This window comes from Magnolia sinica, chromosome 11 (genome assembly GCF_029962835.1).
Source record: "Magnolia sinica isolate HGM2019 chromosome 11, MsV1, whole genome shotgun sequence".
In the NCBI taxonomy this organism is placed as follows: domain Eukaryota; kingdom Viridiplantae; phylum Streptophyta; class Magnoliopsida; order Magnoliales; family Magnoliaceae; genus Magnolia; species Magnolia sinica.
Window position 1 is genome coordinate 26,350,815 of NC_080583.1, and position 18,869 is coordinate 26,369,683.

Consider the following 18,869-nt stretch of genomic DNA (forward strand, 5'->3'; position numbering starts at 1 on the left):
TGCAATTGTACTTTTAAGTTTTGGCAGATTATAACTGGTTAAACATCAATGTATAGAACTGGCCATTCCTTTCAATTAACAAATACAACTGAAATAGAAAAGGAAACACAATGCTGAACTTAGAAGATTATTTCTACGTTAAAGTAGAACACATCAACATAAACCCCTAGCACTACCTTAACTTCCCCTCTAGGAATTGTGGCCGCAACATTACATTTCAGAATGAAGGACCTGATGCATTTGATGATGCTTCAACTCTTAGCTGGTACAGGGATTGAAGGCTCTCATCTTGCTCCATACCGCAATGTCAGAAACTATGAAACATAGAACACAAGAAACAAATACCAAAATGTAGCAATAGTTCAAACAAAGTAAAAAGTACAAAGTAGAAAGATGCAATTAAATTTTCAGGCAATTTACATGAGTTCAACAAGCCAATTAAAAGAAAAAGATATCAACAAGACAAATTAACTTCTGATGTGACTTGCCATTACCAGCCCATTCTCACTTCGAATACCAAAGACAAAACCTTCATCAGAAGAGAAATGAATGTAACCAAAACGAGAACTGAAGGTCACCGAACTTCGTGGAGATGGAGAGGCTCCTATTTAAATGATCTTGATTGTCCATTTTATATGGAGAGGCTTCTATTTAAAAAATAAGCTCAAGAGGATCCTTTCCATTGTTTAGATGATTTTTATCAAATATAAATGTAAACTAATGACCCACCCAAAAATTGCCATGTCTAAGCTATCAATTGTGTGCAATGATCAAACACCATTTTATGGAACTAGTAGACATTAACAAAATGGAACCTGAAATTAAAGATACAAGCAGACTCTTGTGAACTTACTTCCAACGGTTTTGTGACCACCAGTAAAAGTCATCGTAAAAGCACCACCCAAACATCAACATGGACCCCAAATTGCATTCAGTTATAATCTTGAAAGGGGCCAGATTTCCACATCAAGCATCAGTTGCATGCATATAATACAGAAGGACAAAAGTATCGCCTTCAACATGTGTGTGCATGTGGCCTCAACCGTTGTAGCAGACCATGACTGTCAACCAAATTTCCTCACCAAAAATTCAGATCACAAACCATCATGGCATGTGTCCAATTTTTGTGGAAGCACAAAGTAAATGACTGACACACATTGTGCACAAGATGACCAACCTTGTATACAAAATCCCAATTATTGAAAATCTAAAAACCCAATGTAATCCACATATAAATCAAAATTGAAACTAGATTTCAAATTAAAATAAATCTATTACCTGTTGCACATCTCTCCCACTGTAAGTTTGAAGATTCCTTCTCCATTGGGCTTTGTTGCTACCATGTCTAATGGTGAAGAAAGATAAAATGGTAGAAATCAACAATACAAAAGAAAGAAAAAAAATGTGTCAGGGAAAATCTGCACTCTAAGAACATCTCAAACTCAAGATACCATATCATTTCCACAAACCACATCTTTAGAAGCTTTATTTCTTCAAAAAGGTTACAAGCATCATTTAAAAGCATTGCCAATCAACGAAATGGACACTTTTAGCTTATTTCTAAGAATATGAAATTTGCAGGCAATGCTGACAGATGGTGATTGAGAAGCTTTTGACCAATCAGGTATGTGATTACTGATGAAACCAACAAAGTCTCATACACTTGTGTGCAGAACAACTCAGATAAAAGTGGAGATGTACAGAGATCCAAACAACCAAGTCTAAACATGCACAACTGCATTTATTATGGAAGAAAAAAATGAGACCTGTTTTGTTCTCATTTCATGAAAAAATCTAAAAAGAAAAGAGAAAAGAAAGAAAGAAAAAGATTCTATTCAAAATAACAAAAAAAAAAAACACAATTTCATCCCAAATCCCAAATAGATGCCCATATCTAAAAAAGAAAAAGAAAGAAAAGAAAAAAATAGAAATGTTGGATAGAAAAAAAAAATCAGAGATTCTTAAGAGTACGTACAATATTGTGGTCATAGAGGGTGGTGGTGGATGGCTTCTAGGCATTGGGGTTGAGGGGGTAGCGATAACTGTGGTCGGATTTGATGCTCCTGCAGCCGAAATCGTTTGTCCGGCCTGTGGATCTAGAACTTGGGGCAGTGGCTAGAGATGGGTTTTATCACCAATGGCGGTTGGGGACTGCAGTTGTCAGAAATGGTGGAGAGGTTGTTAAGCTCACGGACAAAGACGGGTTTGGAATTTCGGAGCTGCAGTTGGAGAAGACAGGGGTTTGCAAGATGTAGGAGTTGATGTCGTGGGGAAGACAGGGTTTGCAGGGTGTTGGGGATCGGATTTGCTTGTCGGGGCTACTACTAATGAAGAAGATTGTAGGGGCTGTTGATGATCGGGGGCTAGAGATTTAGGGAGAGAATGGGAAAGGGGGCGTGCGAGAAAAAAAAAATTGCCTCTTCTTTTTTCGCAAATTGGGGGAAACGGATCGGCAACTCACCCTGCCACTAGCCAATGGCTAGTTGTCGGTGCTCTATGGGCCCCACCATGATGTGTGTGTTTCATCCATGCCGTCCACCCATTCTTCCAGATAATTTTATGGTATGAACTAAAAAATGAGATTGATCCAAATCTCAAGTGGACCACACAGTGTTTATTGAACTCCCACCGTTAACAAATTTTTGGGGGCTACAAAAGTTTTTGATCAAGCTGATATATACTTTTTCCCTTCATCCAAGTCTGTATTACTTAATAAACAGGTTAGATGTCAAATAACCATTATAGTGGGCCCTAGGAGATTTTCAATGGTGGAAATTCAATCACTACCTGAAATTTTGATGCATATGAAACTTGGACCGACTCCTCATCCAAGTGGGACACACATAATGGATGGGCTAGATTTGTCCACATTTCGGTGGTCCCAACAAATGATTATGAATATTTTAATGGAGGGTAACCCCTCTTGTAAGACCCGTATCCTAGTCCGTACCATTCCATTAGCTTCTGCGGTCCTTCCGGTCAAATTCTGGCAACATTCGCACCGTATCCGACGATTGTGCGAGATCCTAAACCAGGTCTAGTATACCGAAGTCGGTTCGAATCGAAACTTGTATCTTAGTGATCGCGTCATCGCCGCAGTTCCAACGCCGTGACTCGCGCACCAAACCAATACCCAAGCCAGGAGATGTAGGTCAGCGTTTGTTTCAAAGAAATGCCGCGCATTGCGAATATCGAGGGAATCTCTACGATATATCTCATCAATCAATCAATCAATCAATGTCAAGTACAACCATACCTCAAGTACAACAACCCATCCCTACTTTTTTCAAAAGTTTACTCTCTCTCCACCTCATCATTCCTCTTTTTCTCATTTTCAACCATAACCATATCACTTTTACAAATTTTCAACCCAACTCATCACCCATCACACCTCACCCATCCATATCACTCCCATCATCTCTCTCTCTCTCTCTCATTTCTCAAATCTCCCAAGCAACTCAAAGCCTCACACGTCCAAGCATTCCCAAGTTTTCCCAAAAACATCAGGTGTGGCCCACCCTCTCATCTCTCATTCACACCATCAAAACCCCATCAACCTCCATTAAAGTTAAAGGCAAGGAGCTTAAGAGCCTAAGGGAGCAAGGAGAAGGCCTAAATGTGGGTGATCTACCATTGTTTTCGATTTTAAGGGCCACTTATTGTGAGACCCACATGATGTATGCATTATACAAGGGAAGGCCCATTAGTGGCGGGGTCCCCCCCCTTCACGACTCTCTCTCTCTCTCTCTCTCTCTCTCTCTCTCTCTCTCTCTCTCTAGCTATTATGATGGGAGTGGGCCCCACAAATGTGTGTTATAGATGTCCATCAAATGGTGTGGCCCATCCTATTACAGGTGGTGGTCCACACCATCCATTATTTGGGAATGTGGAGATCCCCACACTAGACTAAGGGTATATATCATATTATATTAATATATATATATATATATGTAGATATATGTATACATATAGGTTGGCCACGTCCAAGTGGGACCCACCACAATGCTTATGTCACATGTAGACCGTCCAGCGTGGGACCCACCACTACCCTTTTAATGCAGTAAAGCTGCACTGCAGCAGCTACTTTAATATATATATATATATATATATATATATATATATATATATATATATATATATATATATATATAATATTTTGGTGAGCCACACCCACGTGGGACCCACTAGTCGCATGCATCCTCTTCCTCAGATCATTTTAGGTGTTGAACTGAAAATTGAGGTTGATCTGGTTTCCTGGCGGGCCATGGTATAGGAAACAGTGTTCCTACCTTCGATTTACTCCTTGATGGCCCTGTATATCAAAAACAGCCCAATATTGGACTCTATGGGTTTGTATCGAGCCACAGGGACCAATTGCTAGAGTGGATCTTACTGATGCGGGCCCCATCTACTAAAAACCGCAGAAAAACTGTTTTTAAAAAAAAGGAGCAAGGCAGCACCTGCTGCTGCCGCTGTCAGTGGGCGGCGCTGGCGAACGGGCTGGGCCTCACGGCCCCAGCTGTGGGCCCCACCGTGATGCGTTTCGAACATCAAGTCCATGCATTTGATGGGTCCCCTCGGACCAGTAGGCTGCCCCAAAAATCAGCTGTATATGGAACTCAGGTGGGCCACACCATTTAAAATCATGTAAAGACATGCCTAAACATATAAAAACACTTGGTGGGGCCTACCTGAAATTTGGATGCGGCTGAAACTTGGTCTGAACCCTCAGCCAAGTGGGACACACATAATGGGTGGGCTGGATTTGTGAACCACATCAGGGTAGACCCCCTGTCCACGTGGCCCTATCAACAGGTTGGCTGGTAAAAATAAAAAATAAAAAATAAATAAAAATCAACGTGGGCCCTACCTTGGTCCAAGCGACCTTATGAACTGTTGGATGACAGATAACATCACCATGGGCCCCCTACCCCATGTGACTATATGAATAGTTTGGATGGCATGAACATCACAGTGGGCCCTACCTTGGTCCACGTGACCTTATGAATAGATTGGATTGCAAATAAGTATTACAGTGGGCCCAAGGTCCAAGTGACCTTATGAACAGTTTGGATGGCAAATAAACATTATGTTGGGCCCTAGGCTAGGTGAAAAATAAACATTATGTTGGGCCCTAGGTTGGGTGGAAAATAAACATTATAGTGAGTCCTAGTTAGAACCCACTTGTGTATGTATTGTAATCCACACCCTCCATTAGTGTGGGCTCCATCATGATGCATGTGTTTCATCCAAACCGTCTAACCATTTTGGAGATAATTTAAGGCTCATTGTGATGTTTGCAAGGCCCATGTGACTAGGCCCATATTGATGCATTTGTGGCCCGTCATTAAGGGCCACCTTGATATATATATATATATATATATATATATATATATATATATATACGAGACCCATGTATGAGGCCCATTTAATATACTGGAGGCCCATGGGTTAAGGCCCTATAGGACATACATAAGGCCCATTGTAGTATGATTCCACCATGGTATGTGTGTTGATTTTATAGCAGGCTACACCTTGGGAGCAATGATGGTTTGATGTCCACATTGTAAGGATGATGTTGGTTAAATGTCCGCATTGTCACTCTCTCCCTAGGGCCCATTAATAGGCCCATACCTATAGCATATAGTCCGTCTAGGCCCATATTCATTTTGATCAGAACACATCACCACATAACATGCTTAGTATAGATTCATGATTTATGATCATACGCATCATATGTATGCCTATGTGAGGATTGATTGATCATTGCACATGCCTTCGGGTAGATGGTTTATGGACTCCCTGATAGGCAGAGTTGCCCTACATGAGCGTGTTGTACGTGCAGGATTGTTGTATGTCTGATGGTATAATTCATGAACTTGCATTCGTGTGATTGTGCTTATTGTATGCCCTAGTGACATCAGGGTCATAGCCTTCACAGACACATCGTGGGTGGCTGGATTTGATACCGAAAATGTTTGGTTCTAGCATACGGGTGTCATAGACGCCCCTGGGTGAAATTTTCTAAACCCGATGGTACCAGAGGATGACTCCAACGTCGAGACCGAGTGGATATATGAGCGCACAAGGGCTGAATACCAGGAGGCCGCATCTCCCACTGTGTCATGGTCGGTTGGAAAGGGGTATGGCCTTACTCGCCCAAGGGTAGGGGCAATACTAGGCTGAGTTTGACCAGCTCGTGAATGGGTCCACTATTGACATGCCGGATAGGTATTGGCAGACTATTTGCCAGGCGGATAGTGAGGTTTCTTACGCTCACTTGGACTGTGCGGCTAAGAGAGCGACAGTGCCATTTAGAGTGTATTGAACCTCGGTGATTTTTCAGAATGAGAACTGTACTGATATATGATGAGGATTGGCATGCTTGAGTTGCATCTCGCATCGCATGGCCGTGTTATGGCCGATAGCATTCATATCTTGCATCGCATAGCCTTGGTACAGCTGATTGTATTCATGTACTCATCATCATGATTCCACATTACTCTGACCTTGTATTCTGAGCATGCTTATATTGCGCATACACTTACACCACCCTCTAAGCTTTCTATAAGCTTATGCCCGATTGATGCGTGCAGGTGACGCCAGGACGCAGTCGTAGCATATAGCAGCAGGAGCGTGCAGACGAGTTTCTAAAGTTTTGTTGCTTTCGTCATATTGTATTTTCCTTTCACACGCACTGTATCCAAAAGTTTTTTTATCATAGTGGATTTTGTGATGGTGTTCTTGCGGTTATTGTTCGTGGGTTATGCTCATTACAAATAAATTGATGATTTGAAATCTTCCTTGTAGCATCCCAGGATTGGAACTTGGTGTATGGGTGCCGGGAGCCGAGAATGGGGTACTACGGAGGCTGTCGGCGCCAAATTCGGCGATCGGGGATTTTGTGAGCCCGGTTTCCGTGTTTGGGGCGTGACACCTCTCAATTTATGTATGTGGTGTGGCCCAAAAAATTCACTAATTGACTTGATTTTTAAGCCCCAGGCCCACCATGGAATGGTGCATTTGATTGATTGGGTAGATGTTTGACACCCATCACGGTGGGGCCCACACAGCTTGACCGCACGAGAAGTTCCCATGAGCTTGATCAGATGGAACCTTTTCCCATATATATATATATATATATATATATATATATATATATATATATATATATATACATATATATATATATATATATATATATATATATATATATATATATATAATAAATTATAAAATTATTATATATCCATCATTAAAATCCTCCTAAGGCCCACTGTACTATTTATTTGACATCCAATAGGTTGATTAAGTCATACAGGGCCAAATGAAGGGGAAAAATAAAAATCAGTTTGATCCAAAACTTTTATGACCCCAAAGTATTTTTTAATGGTTGACGCTCATTTAACACTGTTTCCTAGAATGTGGTCTACTTAAGATTTGGATATAACTCATTTTCGGTCTCATACCATAAGATGATCTTTAAAAATAGATAGACGACATGGATTAAACACATACAACATGGTAAGGCTCACAAAGCACCAACCACCAGCCATTGGATGGTGTCAGGGGGAGTAGTCAATCTGCTCCCCTTATTTGTGGTGTGGTTCATTTAATCTTTGGATATGATTCATTTTTTGGATAATTCTTGTCACGCCCCAAACCCGGAGATCGGACTTACAAGAACCCCGATTGTCGATAGCCTCCGTAGTACCCCATTCTCGGTTCCCAACGTCTATACGCCAGATTTCGATCCTGGGATCCTACAAGGAGGATCTTTTTTTTTATTTTTTTCAGTGTACATTTACTACGTAATAAGCATAACCACAAGTATACCCAAATCATAGAGGCAACATCATCATCATCATCATATATCCACTAATATAATCATTTGAGTACAATGCTGAAAGAGAAATACATAAATCAAAAATCAAGCTCCAGAAGATCGCTACACGCTCGAAGCTCAACACTGCTGCAACCTAACATCACCTGCACGCATCTATCGTGCATAAGCTTATAGAAAGCTTAAAGGGTGGTGTAAGTGTGTGCACAAGGTAAATGCCAAGTATTCAATACAATGTTATCATCATATAATACCGGAATTACTGGTAATCCATAAATTGCACAATATCGGAATAAGCAGAAATACTAACAAGATAATGAATCATACGATATCAGAGTAATGAGAAGACATGCTGATAGGCCCATAAATACCATCAGCCTTCTAGGCTATGCGATGCAAAACATAACAAGACAATAACAGATGTTGAGGAAGCAATGTAGATCAGCTATGCAATGCAGAGATAGTAAGCCAAATATTATGTGCTGAGGATGTAATGCAATATGCGATGCGAATGAAATGACCAAGCTGGAGTGTGAAGTCGGGATGATAGCACGTAGTATCGAAAGCTACGGAGTCCACCACAAGGGACTTCTATCCAAACCAGTCCCATACCTAAATTTGGATAGTCAGACTCAATGTGGTAAACTCCTGATCTCAGGTTAGTCGCGCGCCCAACCGAAATCCTAGTCATGCGAAGGTACACAACAATTAGTTGCGCACCACCAGCCCGAGTGGATAATGAATGAAACAAATGCATGATTATGCAACTCCTACTTAATAAGTCCACATATCTGTATGGTTCCTCTCTGGGAAATCACCAAGGTCTATTACACTCCAAACCAGATTGCCGCCCCATCGCACGCAACAAGGTGAGTGGAAGAGACCTCACTATCCGCCTGCCAATATCGGGTCTGGCTCGTCGATAGCAAACTCATTCCTCGAGCTGGTCAGACTCAGCCTAGCATTGCCCCCTCCTCTCGGGCGGGTAAGGCCGTACCCCCTTTCAACCGACCATGACATAGTGGGAGACGCAGCCTAACGGTACGCGGCCCTCATGCGCTCATGCATCCACTCGGTCTAGACGTTAGAGCAACCTCTGGAACTAAGAGGGTTTAGGGACTTTCACCCAGGGATATCTATAGCACCCCATGTAGAACAGATTTTCAGTATCCCATCTGGCCATCCACGAAGTACCTGTGGAGGCTACGACCCTGATGTTGCTAGGGCGTACAATAATCACAATACACAATGCAAGATGCATGAGTCATACAATCCAGTCATGCATCAATCCTGCGCATACCGTGTACTCATATGAGACAATCTCCGCCTATCAAGGAGTCTCATAACAACATGCCTAATGACATATGCAATGGTCAACCACATCTCATAACAAACATGCAGATGATGCGTATGGGCATGTATCGTGATGCCATGCTGTCACATACTCATAATCGGTATCAATAACTGGCACCGACAATCGGCATCGACAATCGGCCTCGATAATGTGGACATTTAACCAACATTACCCCCCAAGGAGTGGTCCACATAGAGCCTCACATATAGTGGACCCATGGCCTCACAGAGGGCCTGATATACAACACCATGGGCCTCACTCAAGAGCTTAATACACATCATAATGGGCCTTCCACATAGGCTTAACATACATCACAATGGGCTCCATTGCCTGACCCTCAAATGCATCACAATGGGCCTCATCATATAGGCCTCAACAATTGGCCTCGGCAATCAAAATCGACATCGACAAACGAAATCAGCCTCAACAATCGGAATCGGCGCCTCGACACTCGATCTCGACAACCAGAATCGGCCTATACAATCAGCCTCGACAAATTAGAATTGGCTTCGATTATCGGAATTAATCGATAATCGAAATCGGCAAATCGGTCACATCAATTGGAATCGACAACCGGTCATGATAATCGGGATCGATCGATGACCAGAATCAGCAAATCGGTCACGTCAATCGGAATCGGCAATCGGTCATGACAATCGGAATCGATCAATGATCAGAATCGACAAATCAGTCACGTCAATCAGAATCGGCAATTGGTCATGATAATCAGAATCGATCGATGATCAGAATCGGCAAATCGGTCACGTCAATCGGAATCGGCAATCAGTCATGACAATCGGAATCGAAATGGGCCTAACAAGACCTAAGGGAAGGTCACAATGTGGACATCTAACCATCATTGCCCATTAATGTGGACATTCAACCAACATTGCTCCCAAGGAGTGGCCCACATAGGGTTAAACATATAGTGGGCCCATGGCCTTACACAAAGGCCTAATATACATCACATTGGGCCTTATACAAGGGACACATATACATCATTATGGGCCGCATCACATGGACCTCGAATACATCCCAATGGGCCTCAGATACATCACATTGGGCCTCGCCCATGGGCCTCGAATACATCACATTAGGCCTCACCCATGGGCTTTAAATACACAATAGGTGGGCCCTACACATGGGCCTAATATACATAATAGGTGGGCCCTACACCAATGGGCCTCATACACATCAAGTGGGTTGCATCAATGGGCCGCACTAATAGGCCAAAAACACATCTCAATAGGTCACGACCCATAGGCCTCAGTACATCATAATGGGCCGCAACCCATGGGCCTTAAATGCGACAAGTCGGCCGCATCAATGGGCTTACTACACAACACAATGGGCCTCATACTTGAGCCACAAATACACAACAGGTGGGCCCTGCATGTGGGCCTAATATACATAGCAGGCAAGCCCTGCACCTGGGCCCCAAGTACATAACAGGTGGGCCCTGCACATGGGCCTCATTTATATATCAAGTGGACAACGTGGATATGAAACACATACATCAAGTGAGTCACACGTCCCATGGACGGTGTGGATACAACATACATCATGTGGAGTCCATGTCTCGTGGATGGCATAAATGGAATACATACAACATGGTGGGCCTTGCGATTACACAACAGGTGGGCCTTACATGGTCAGCAGGCGGGCCTACACCTTCCAAATGGGTCTACTAAATGAACGACATGGATGAACGACACATATCTCATGGTAGGGCCCACCGTCTAGATCATGGTGGGCCACATCAACTGGATGGACATCTGGATGGTGTGGATTACAGCATATATATCACGGCATGGCCCACCATCCGACCATCTGGACAGTGGGGACCCAAGCACATACATCACGGTGGGGTGCACATATACGGACGGTGTGAATAAAACCCACAACACTGGCGCCAATACATCAACTGCTGGTGTGGAGTTGCTGGTCTAATACTATCCAAATGACGGACGGTTTGGATCATCTCCCACAGACGGTTTGAATATAGAACACGTACGGCAAGGTGAGCCCCACACCCGCATGTGCAACACGTGCGGGGTGGGCCCCACAGCAAAACAGATGGGTGGCATGAAAGAGATACATATGTCATGGTGGGGATCCACCGTTCCAACCAGGGACGGTGTGGATTTTAATACATACATCACACAGGGGTCAGCACAGCACCATCCTCATGGGTGGTGCAGATGACACATACATTATGGAAGAGGTCCCACATGGGGACGCGGATGGCTTTCGCAGGAAGTTCCTGCGCAAGATTCTCTGTGGGGTCCACTAGTATGTTTGTGAGAAAGCCACTCCGTCCATCCATTTTTCGAGTTCATTTTAGGAAATGGCACCAAAAATGAGGAGGATCAAACACTCAAGTGGGCCACACGAGAGGAAACAGTGGGGATTTAGTGACCACCGTTGAAACATTTATATGGCCACAAAAGTTTTGTATCGGTTTAATTTCTTGGTTTTTTCACTTCATCTCAGTGAAAATGACCTTATAAAGGGTTTGGATGGAATATAAACATCAAGGTGGATCCTGGGAAGGTTTCAACGGTAGAAATTCCTTTCCCCACTGTTTCATCTATTATGGCCCACGTGAGTTTTGGATCCTAATAATTTTCGGTCTCATGTCCTAAAATGAGTTCAAAAAACGGATGGACGGGTTGGATTTCTAACAAACATTACAGTGGGCCCCATCCAGAATCCTTGCGCAGGAACTTCCTGCGAAAGGCTTTCGCAGGAAATCCGCGTCCCCCACATGGGAGGTGGGTCCGCACGTGTGGGACCCACCAGCAAAATGGATGGACGATCATGGACGCACATCACTTGTGGTTGGAGGGCTCCAGCACATCCATTGATGGACGACTAGGAAAAACACATACATCACGTGTCATCCCACCGTCCCAAATCAACTGGACGGTGGGAATGAAGGATACATTCATCAAGGTGGGTCCCATGCTGCATGAATGCAGCACACGTGCAGGGTGGGCGGCACCAATAAAACACTTACATTACGGTGATTTCACCGTCTAAAAAACCTCTGGACGGTGAAACATATAAATCACGGTGGATCCCACGTGGTGGGCCACCCTCCTATTATAATATAATAATATTATATTATATAATACATGAGGTGGGTCCCACGTGGTGGGCCACCCTCCCTATATTATAAAATAATAATATTATATTATACTATATGTATATCACATGATATAATATTATATAATATTTTATTTCATTGTTTGAAAAAGGTCCAGCGTCCAGACGGACGCGGATTTCCTACGAAAGCCTTCCGCAGGAAGTTCCTGCGCAAGGATGCTGAATGGAGCCTACGGCAATGCATGTGAGAAATCCATTCCGCCCATCCCTTTTACGACCTCATTTGAGGACGTGGAACCAAAAATGAGGTTGATAAAAAAAACTCAAGTGGGTCACATGATAGGGAAAATTGGGGGAAGAAATTCATACCGTTGAAACTCTCTTGAGCTCCATCTTGATTTTTATAAGCTATCTAAACCGTTTATAAGGTCATTCCCGATGGGATGAAGTGAAAACATAAAAAATAATAGAATGATACCAAAGTTTTATGGCCTTAAGAATGCTTTAACGGTGCTCACTGAATTCCAACTGTTTCTTATCGTGTGGACCACTTAAATATAGAATGATACACCTAATTTTTTATAGTACTTTCCAAAATGAGCTCCAAAACCAGATGAACGGGATGGATTTCTCAAAAACATCTTATGGGCCCCACCCAGCATCATTGCGCATTAACTTCCGGCAGGAAGCTTTTACAGGAAATCCGCGTCCCGTCCAGACCTTTTGGACGCTGGACGGACGGTTTAGATTTAGGACGGGTGCGTCAAGGTGGGGTCCATGTGTTGAATGCACATGTCTTCAAAGTGGGCCCCACATCCAATGTGCCACACGTGCTGCTGTGCAGCATGGAAGAAATGCATATATCATGACGTGGCCTGTCAGACGGTCGGCGTAGGTGCAATGAATGGACGGTGTGGGACGAAATACAGACATCATGTCGGCCACGTCCACATATTTTGCTGACGTCATGCAGTGGGACCCACACCCAGAAGATGGACAGTTGGTGTGCATATAGCACATACAGAAGGTGGGTCCTCACCGTCCAGAGACGCTGGACGATGTGGATAAGATACATACATCACGGACGGCCCTGCACAGCACTGTCCATCACTGGATGGTACGGTTACAACATACATACATCCAAGGTGGGGTCCACGTCCCAGCTGGGTGGTGGGGACCCCACACGTACAGGGTGGGTCCCACCGTCAACAAATGGACGAACGATTGGGAAATAACACACACCTTATGATTAGACCCACATAACGTGTTGTCGATCAATACAGCAGCTTTAAAGCTATCTGTAAGGTACTACAGCCACTCCTTTATCACAATAGGTAGGTCCCACGTGGGGCCACCACAATATTATATTATACTAATATATCATTATTATTATAAAAAAATAAAAAAATAACACACTGAAAGATATGTTTTCCCTTCATACAGTCGCGGCGGCTGCTGCTGGACCTCCAATGGCTAGACGGTATGGATGGTAGAGATAAAACCTGTATATCATAGTGGGGGCCACAATACACATCACGGTGGGTCCCACCATCCGGACGGTTTAGATATAACACATGTATCACATGGGACCCACAAAACCTACTAACGTCAGTCAGCCAGTTGGGGTCCCACCGCTGGATGGTTTGGATGTAACACACATATCACGGTGGGCTCCACGGTAATAGATAGTGTGGATATGTCACAAGCATCGGGTGGACCGCACATCAAGAGGGAGAGGGAAAAAAGAGAGAAAGAGAGAGAGAGAGAGAGAGAGAGAGAGAGAGAGAGAGACAATCGTGAGAGGGGAGGGACCCCGCCACTATGGGCCCTCCCTATACATGCATACATCAAGATGGGTCCCACATATATGGGCCCTCAAATCACAAAATCAACAAATAAAAACACCCACCTCGAGATCTCTCCTTCCTTCTTCTGCCAATGCATGATAGAGTCCCAAATGGACAATTTCAATGGTTGAGATAGGCTTAGGATGTTGGGATCGGGTAGTAGAAAGGTAGGCCACACTACTCTCTCCCATGGAAGCCATAGACATGAGTTGCTCCCATGGAGCTTAGGAGAAATGAGAGAGAGAGAGAGATGAGAGAGAGAGATGATGGGAGAGAAGTGATGGGAGAGAAGTAATGGGAGAGAGGGATGGTGAGTGATGTTAAGTAGGTACTTTGTTGTAAGAAAATGTTGACTTTTGGGGAGGGTGGTTGTACTTGGGGATGGGTGTGAGTGATGGGAGTGTACTTGACTTTTGATGTGATGGATCTCTTGGAATTTTCAACGCGCGGCGTTTTCCTCGCACCGAACGCTGGCCCACATCTCCTGGCCAGAGTATCGCCTCGACGCGCGAGACGTGGCATCGGAACCGCGGCGACGACGCGGTCGCTAGGGTTTGAGTCGACTCAGGAATACGGGATACAACTCGGGGTCGCGCGCAACTGCCGATAAAAGATCGCGGGTCGCCGAAATTCTACTGGAAGGACCGCGGAAGCCTACGGGACAGTACGGGCTTGGATACGGGTCTTACAATTCTCTAAAATTATCTCGAAAAATGGATGAACGGTGTGGGTTGATCTCAAATTTTCGGTAAATCCAAAACTCAAGTGTACCATGCCTCATGAAATAGTGTGGAATAATGATTTCCACCATTGATACCTTCCTTGGGCCTACAATAATGTTTATTTGATATCCAACATGTTCATAATATCAAAAAGATATAAATGAAGAGAAAACACAAACATCAGCTTAATCCAAAACTTCTATGAATGTTATTTTTAATGGTAGACATTCAGTCCCTACTTTGTAGTCCATTTAAGCTTTGGACTCACCCCTTTTTTGGTTAATATCTTAAAATGATCCGAGAAAAGCATTGAACGGTATGGAGAAAGTCAATCCATGCTTAGGTGGGCCAAGAGCTTAAAAATAAAGTCAATCCATGACTTGGGTGGGCCACACCATATAATATAATGAAGAGTGGTTTCCTTAAAACATTCATAATCATATATTGGGTCTGCCTAAATGTGATTCACATATCCAACCCACTCATTATGTGTGCCCCACTTGGATGAGGGGTCAGACCAATTTTTAGCCGCATCTAAAACTCATGTGGGCCCCACCAAGTGCTTTTAAATTTTTTAGGATGTCTTCACTTAGTTTTAGATGGTATGGCCTACTTGAGTTTCGTATACAGATGATTTTTGAGATATCTCATAACCTAAAGGGGACACATCAAATCCACGGTGTTGATGTTCGACACACATCATGATGGGCCCCACAAAACTTACTAACATCAATTCTTAGGTTCTCACAAGGTCAGTAAGTTGGGTCACAATTTTGACCAGAATATTTGGCCCATTTTACATGTCTGGTCCATTCACTCTATTTTACTGATCAATACCCTCAAGTTGACTAGTTACTCGCTTCAATCAAGTTACATATGAGAAAAGATATTGGGTATACCAAGATTGATCAACAATTTCAGTGAAATTTGATTTAAACATCTGAAGTTATTTACTCTTCAATTTGAATTGATTAGATTGTCCAAAAACGGTTAAATGTTATTCATAATATTAAAAATATATGAATGAATAGAAAACACAAACATCAGCTTGATCCAAAACTTTTATGGCCTCCAAGAAATTTTAAATGGTAGAGGTTCAATCACACTATTTCCTGTGGTGTGGTCCACTTAAGCTTTGGATATGCTTCCTTTTTGTTCTTTAGAGCTCAAATTATCCATTAACATGGATGAATGGAGTGAATAAAATAAATAAATAACAGTGGACCCCACAAAGTTTACTCTAGTAAGGGTAATGAGTAACTCACCTAAGTGTAATAGAGAAGGGTTTCCTTAAAACATTCATAATCATATATTGGGCCTGCCTAAATGTGATTCACATATCCAACCCACTCATTATGTGTGTCCCACTTGGATGAGGGGTCAGACCAAGTTTCAACCGCATCCAAAACTCATGTGGGCCCCACCAAGTGCTTTTATATTTTTAGGATGTCTTCACATAGTTTTAGATGGTTGACCCACTTGAGTTTCGTATACATATGAGTTTTGAGATATCTCATAACCTAAATGGGACACATCAAATCTACGGTGTTGATGTTCGACACACATCATGATGGGGCCCACAAAACTTACTAACATCAATTCTTAGGTTCTCACGAGTTCAATAAGTTGGGTCATAATTTTGACCAGAATATTTGGCCCATTTTACATGTTTGGTCCATTCACTCTATTTTACTAATCAGTATTCTCAATTTGACTAGTTACTCGCCTCAATCAGGCTACATATGAGAAAGATATTGAGCATACAAGATTGATCAACAATTTCAGTGAAATTTGATTTAAACCTCTGAAGTTATTTACTCTTCAATCTGAACTGATTATATTGTCTAAAAACAATTAAAGGTTCAATTAGTCGATGTGCTTAATAATTTAGTAATTTTATTTTTCACAGATAATTTTCAATTTCCTTTTAAAAATAACTTTTTTTTTTCAAAATGTATATTTTTTTCTCTTTTAACAAAATATCATTTTTATTAAAAAATATTTCAAAAAATATTTAAAATACAAATTTTGAATTTGTTTTTTCAAAATCTCAAAATTTTTCTCATATTTTAAATTTTTCTCAAAAATTTCAAATTGCCAATTTTTTTCTTCACAAGCATCATTTTGTTCTCAAAATTTTTCTCAAACATTGTTAATATTTCTAAACTTCTCAATATTCTTTTTTATGTGATATTACAAATCATTTAAATATTACCTTTTAATTATGTATAAAATTTTTATTTCCACTCATGATATGAAAACTATGTATATATATATATATTACCTTTCGATTTTTTTCAAAAACTGTTTACAGCCTTTAGCGATGAAAATTTTCGTCACTATAGGTCTCATGAAAATTTTGATTTTTCTCAAAATTTTTTTCCAGCCTTTAGTGATGAAAATTTTCTTCGCTATAAGTCTCATCTATGTTTTTTAGTTACGAAAATTTTCGCAACTAAAAGTAAAATTTTCGATATTTTTCAAAATTTTTTTACAGCCTTTAGCAACGAAAAGTTTCGTCGCTAAAAGTCTCATCCACATTTTTTAGCTACGAAAATTTCCGTAGCTAAAAGTAAACCTTTCGATTTTGTTTAAAAAACTGTTTACAGCCTTTAACGACAAAAATTTTCGTTATTAAAGACTTTAGCGACGGAACCTTTCGTAGCTAAAAGTCTAATCCACATCTTTTAGCTACGAAAATTGTGGTAGCTAAAAGTAATTTTCAAAAACTATTTACAGCCTTTAGTGACGAAAATTTTCATCACTAAAAATGACTTTTAGCTACAAATTTACAATTTCATCGCTAAAAGTGATTTTTAGCGACGAAAAAAGGTTTCGTCGCTAAAACCCCTCTTTTTTGTAGTGTAATTAACATGTCGCATTGACCAAATTGTCATGGCATTATTTTGAAGTTGACCGCTTTGCTTACAAGATTGGCTTCTATTGAGTATCGAGTAGACAATCATCTCGCACCAAACAACTATTCTACCTATGAGGTTAGTTCTTACTAAATGTAGAATGCACTCTTGTTCTAATAAGATGATTTTAAATTTATAAATTTTGAATATTATTAATATAATTCAATGTTCTTTTTAGTTAAATCTTCTTTCTTTTGTGTATTACTGTTGAACAATTATCGTTCATACATTTATTGAAAGTACTTTTGGCCGAAATGCAGAAATAATCCATTTAAAGGAGTTGATTGTAAGTTTATAATTTTTGTTCATTATTAATACAATTCAGTGTTCCTTTTAGTTAAATCTTTTATCTTTTTTGCATTACTGTTCAATAACTATCGTTCACATATTTATTAAAAGTACTTTCGGCTAAAAAGCAAAAAGAATCCATTTAAAGGACAAACCTTTCCCTTTATAGATCACCTAATCTCTCACAACTGGTTGCGAAATAAATGGCCGAACAATCTAGTTTTTGGTCTTATGGTTTATCTCATGATTGGGATCAAAGTAGTTCAGTTTGAATTGAACTGTATTCGGCTTTAGTTTACCTAGTACAATAAAAACAATTGATTTTGAGCCAAACTCTAATTTTGGCAATACCTGATTGAACTTGAGTGTGACAATTAGTTCAATAGTATAGCAATTATTAGGCTTCTACGGTCCATAGGCATAATAGATAACAGATGTGATGCAAAGGACACCCTCAAATTTGAGGGTAGATTAGGTGAGGCAGGGGTAACATCTTAGGGATTGTTTGGATGCCTATAAACTCCTTAAGTCGTCAGGGGATTATATGGGCTGTTTGGATGGCTGTATTTGCTGGTAAAGGCTTTATAGCTTGTAAACACATTACAAATTTTAGATGTAATATGAAACTTGACAAAAAGACATGTTTTGGATTACAGGTAAAGAATTTACATATAAAAAGGCATTATATATGGTATGACACAATGGTTGATGTACACTTGCGATGTGTGGGTCCCATTGTAATGTGTATGGTGTATTCAATCTATCCATCATGTGCTTCCTTTGATGCTC

General features: G+C 41.3%; 1 long non-coding RNA gene across 1 annotated transcript; it reads right to left on the minus strand.

Moving 5' to 3' along the window:
- Positions 1 to 694: 694 nt before the first annotated feature.
- On the minus strand, positions 695 to 2,366 carry LOC131218312 (uncharacterized). Its single transcript, XR_009157626.1, has 2 exons — positions 1,976 to 2,366; positions 695 to 1,345 (listed from the first exon to the last, which is right to left on the minus strand). It is a non-coding gene; the product is annotated as an uncharacterized LOC131218312 (long non-coding RNA).
- Between the last annotated feature and the right edge of the window lie 16,503 nt (positions 2,367 to 18,869).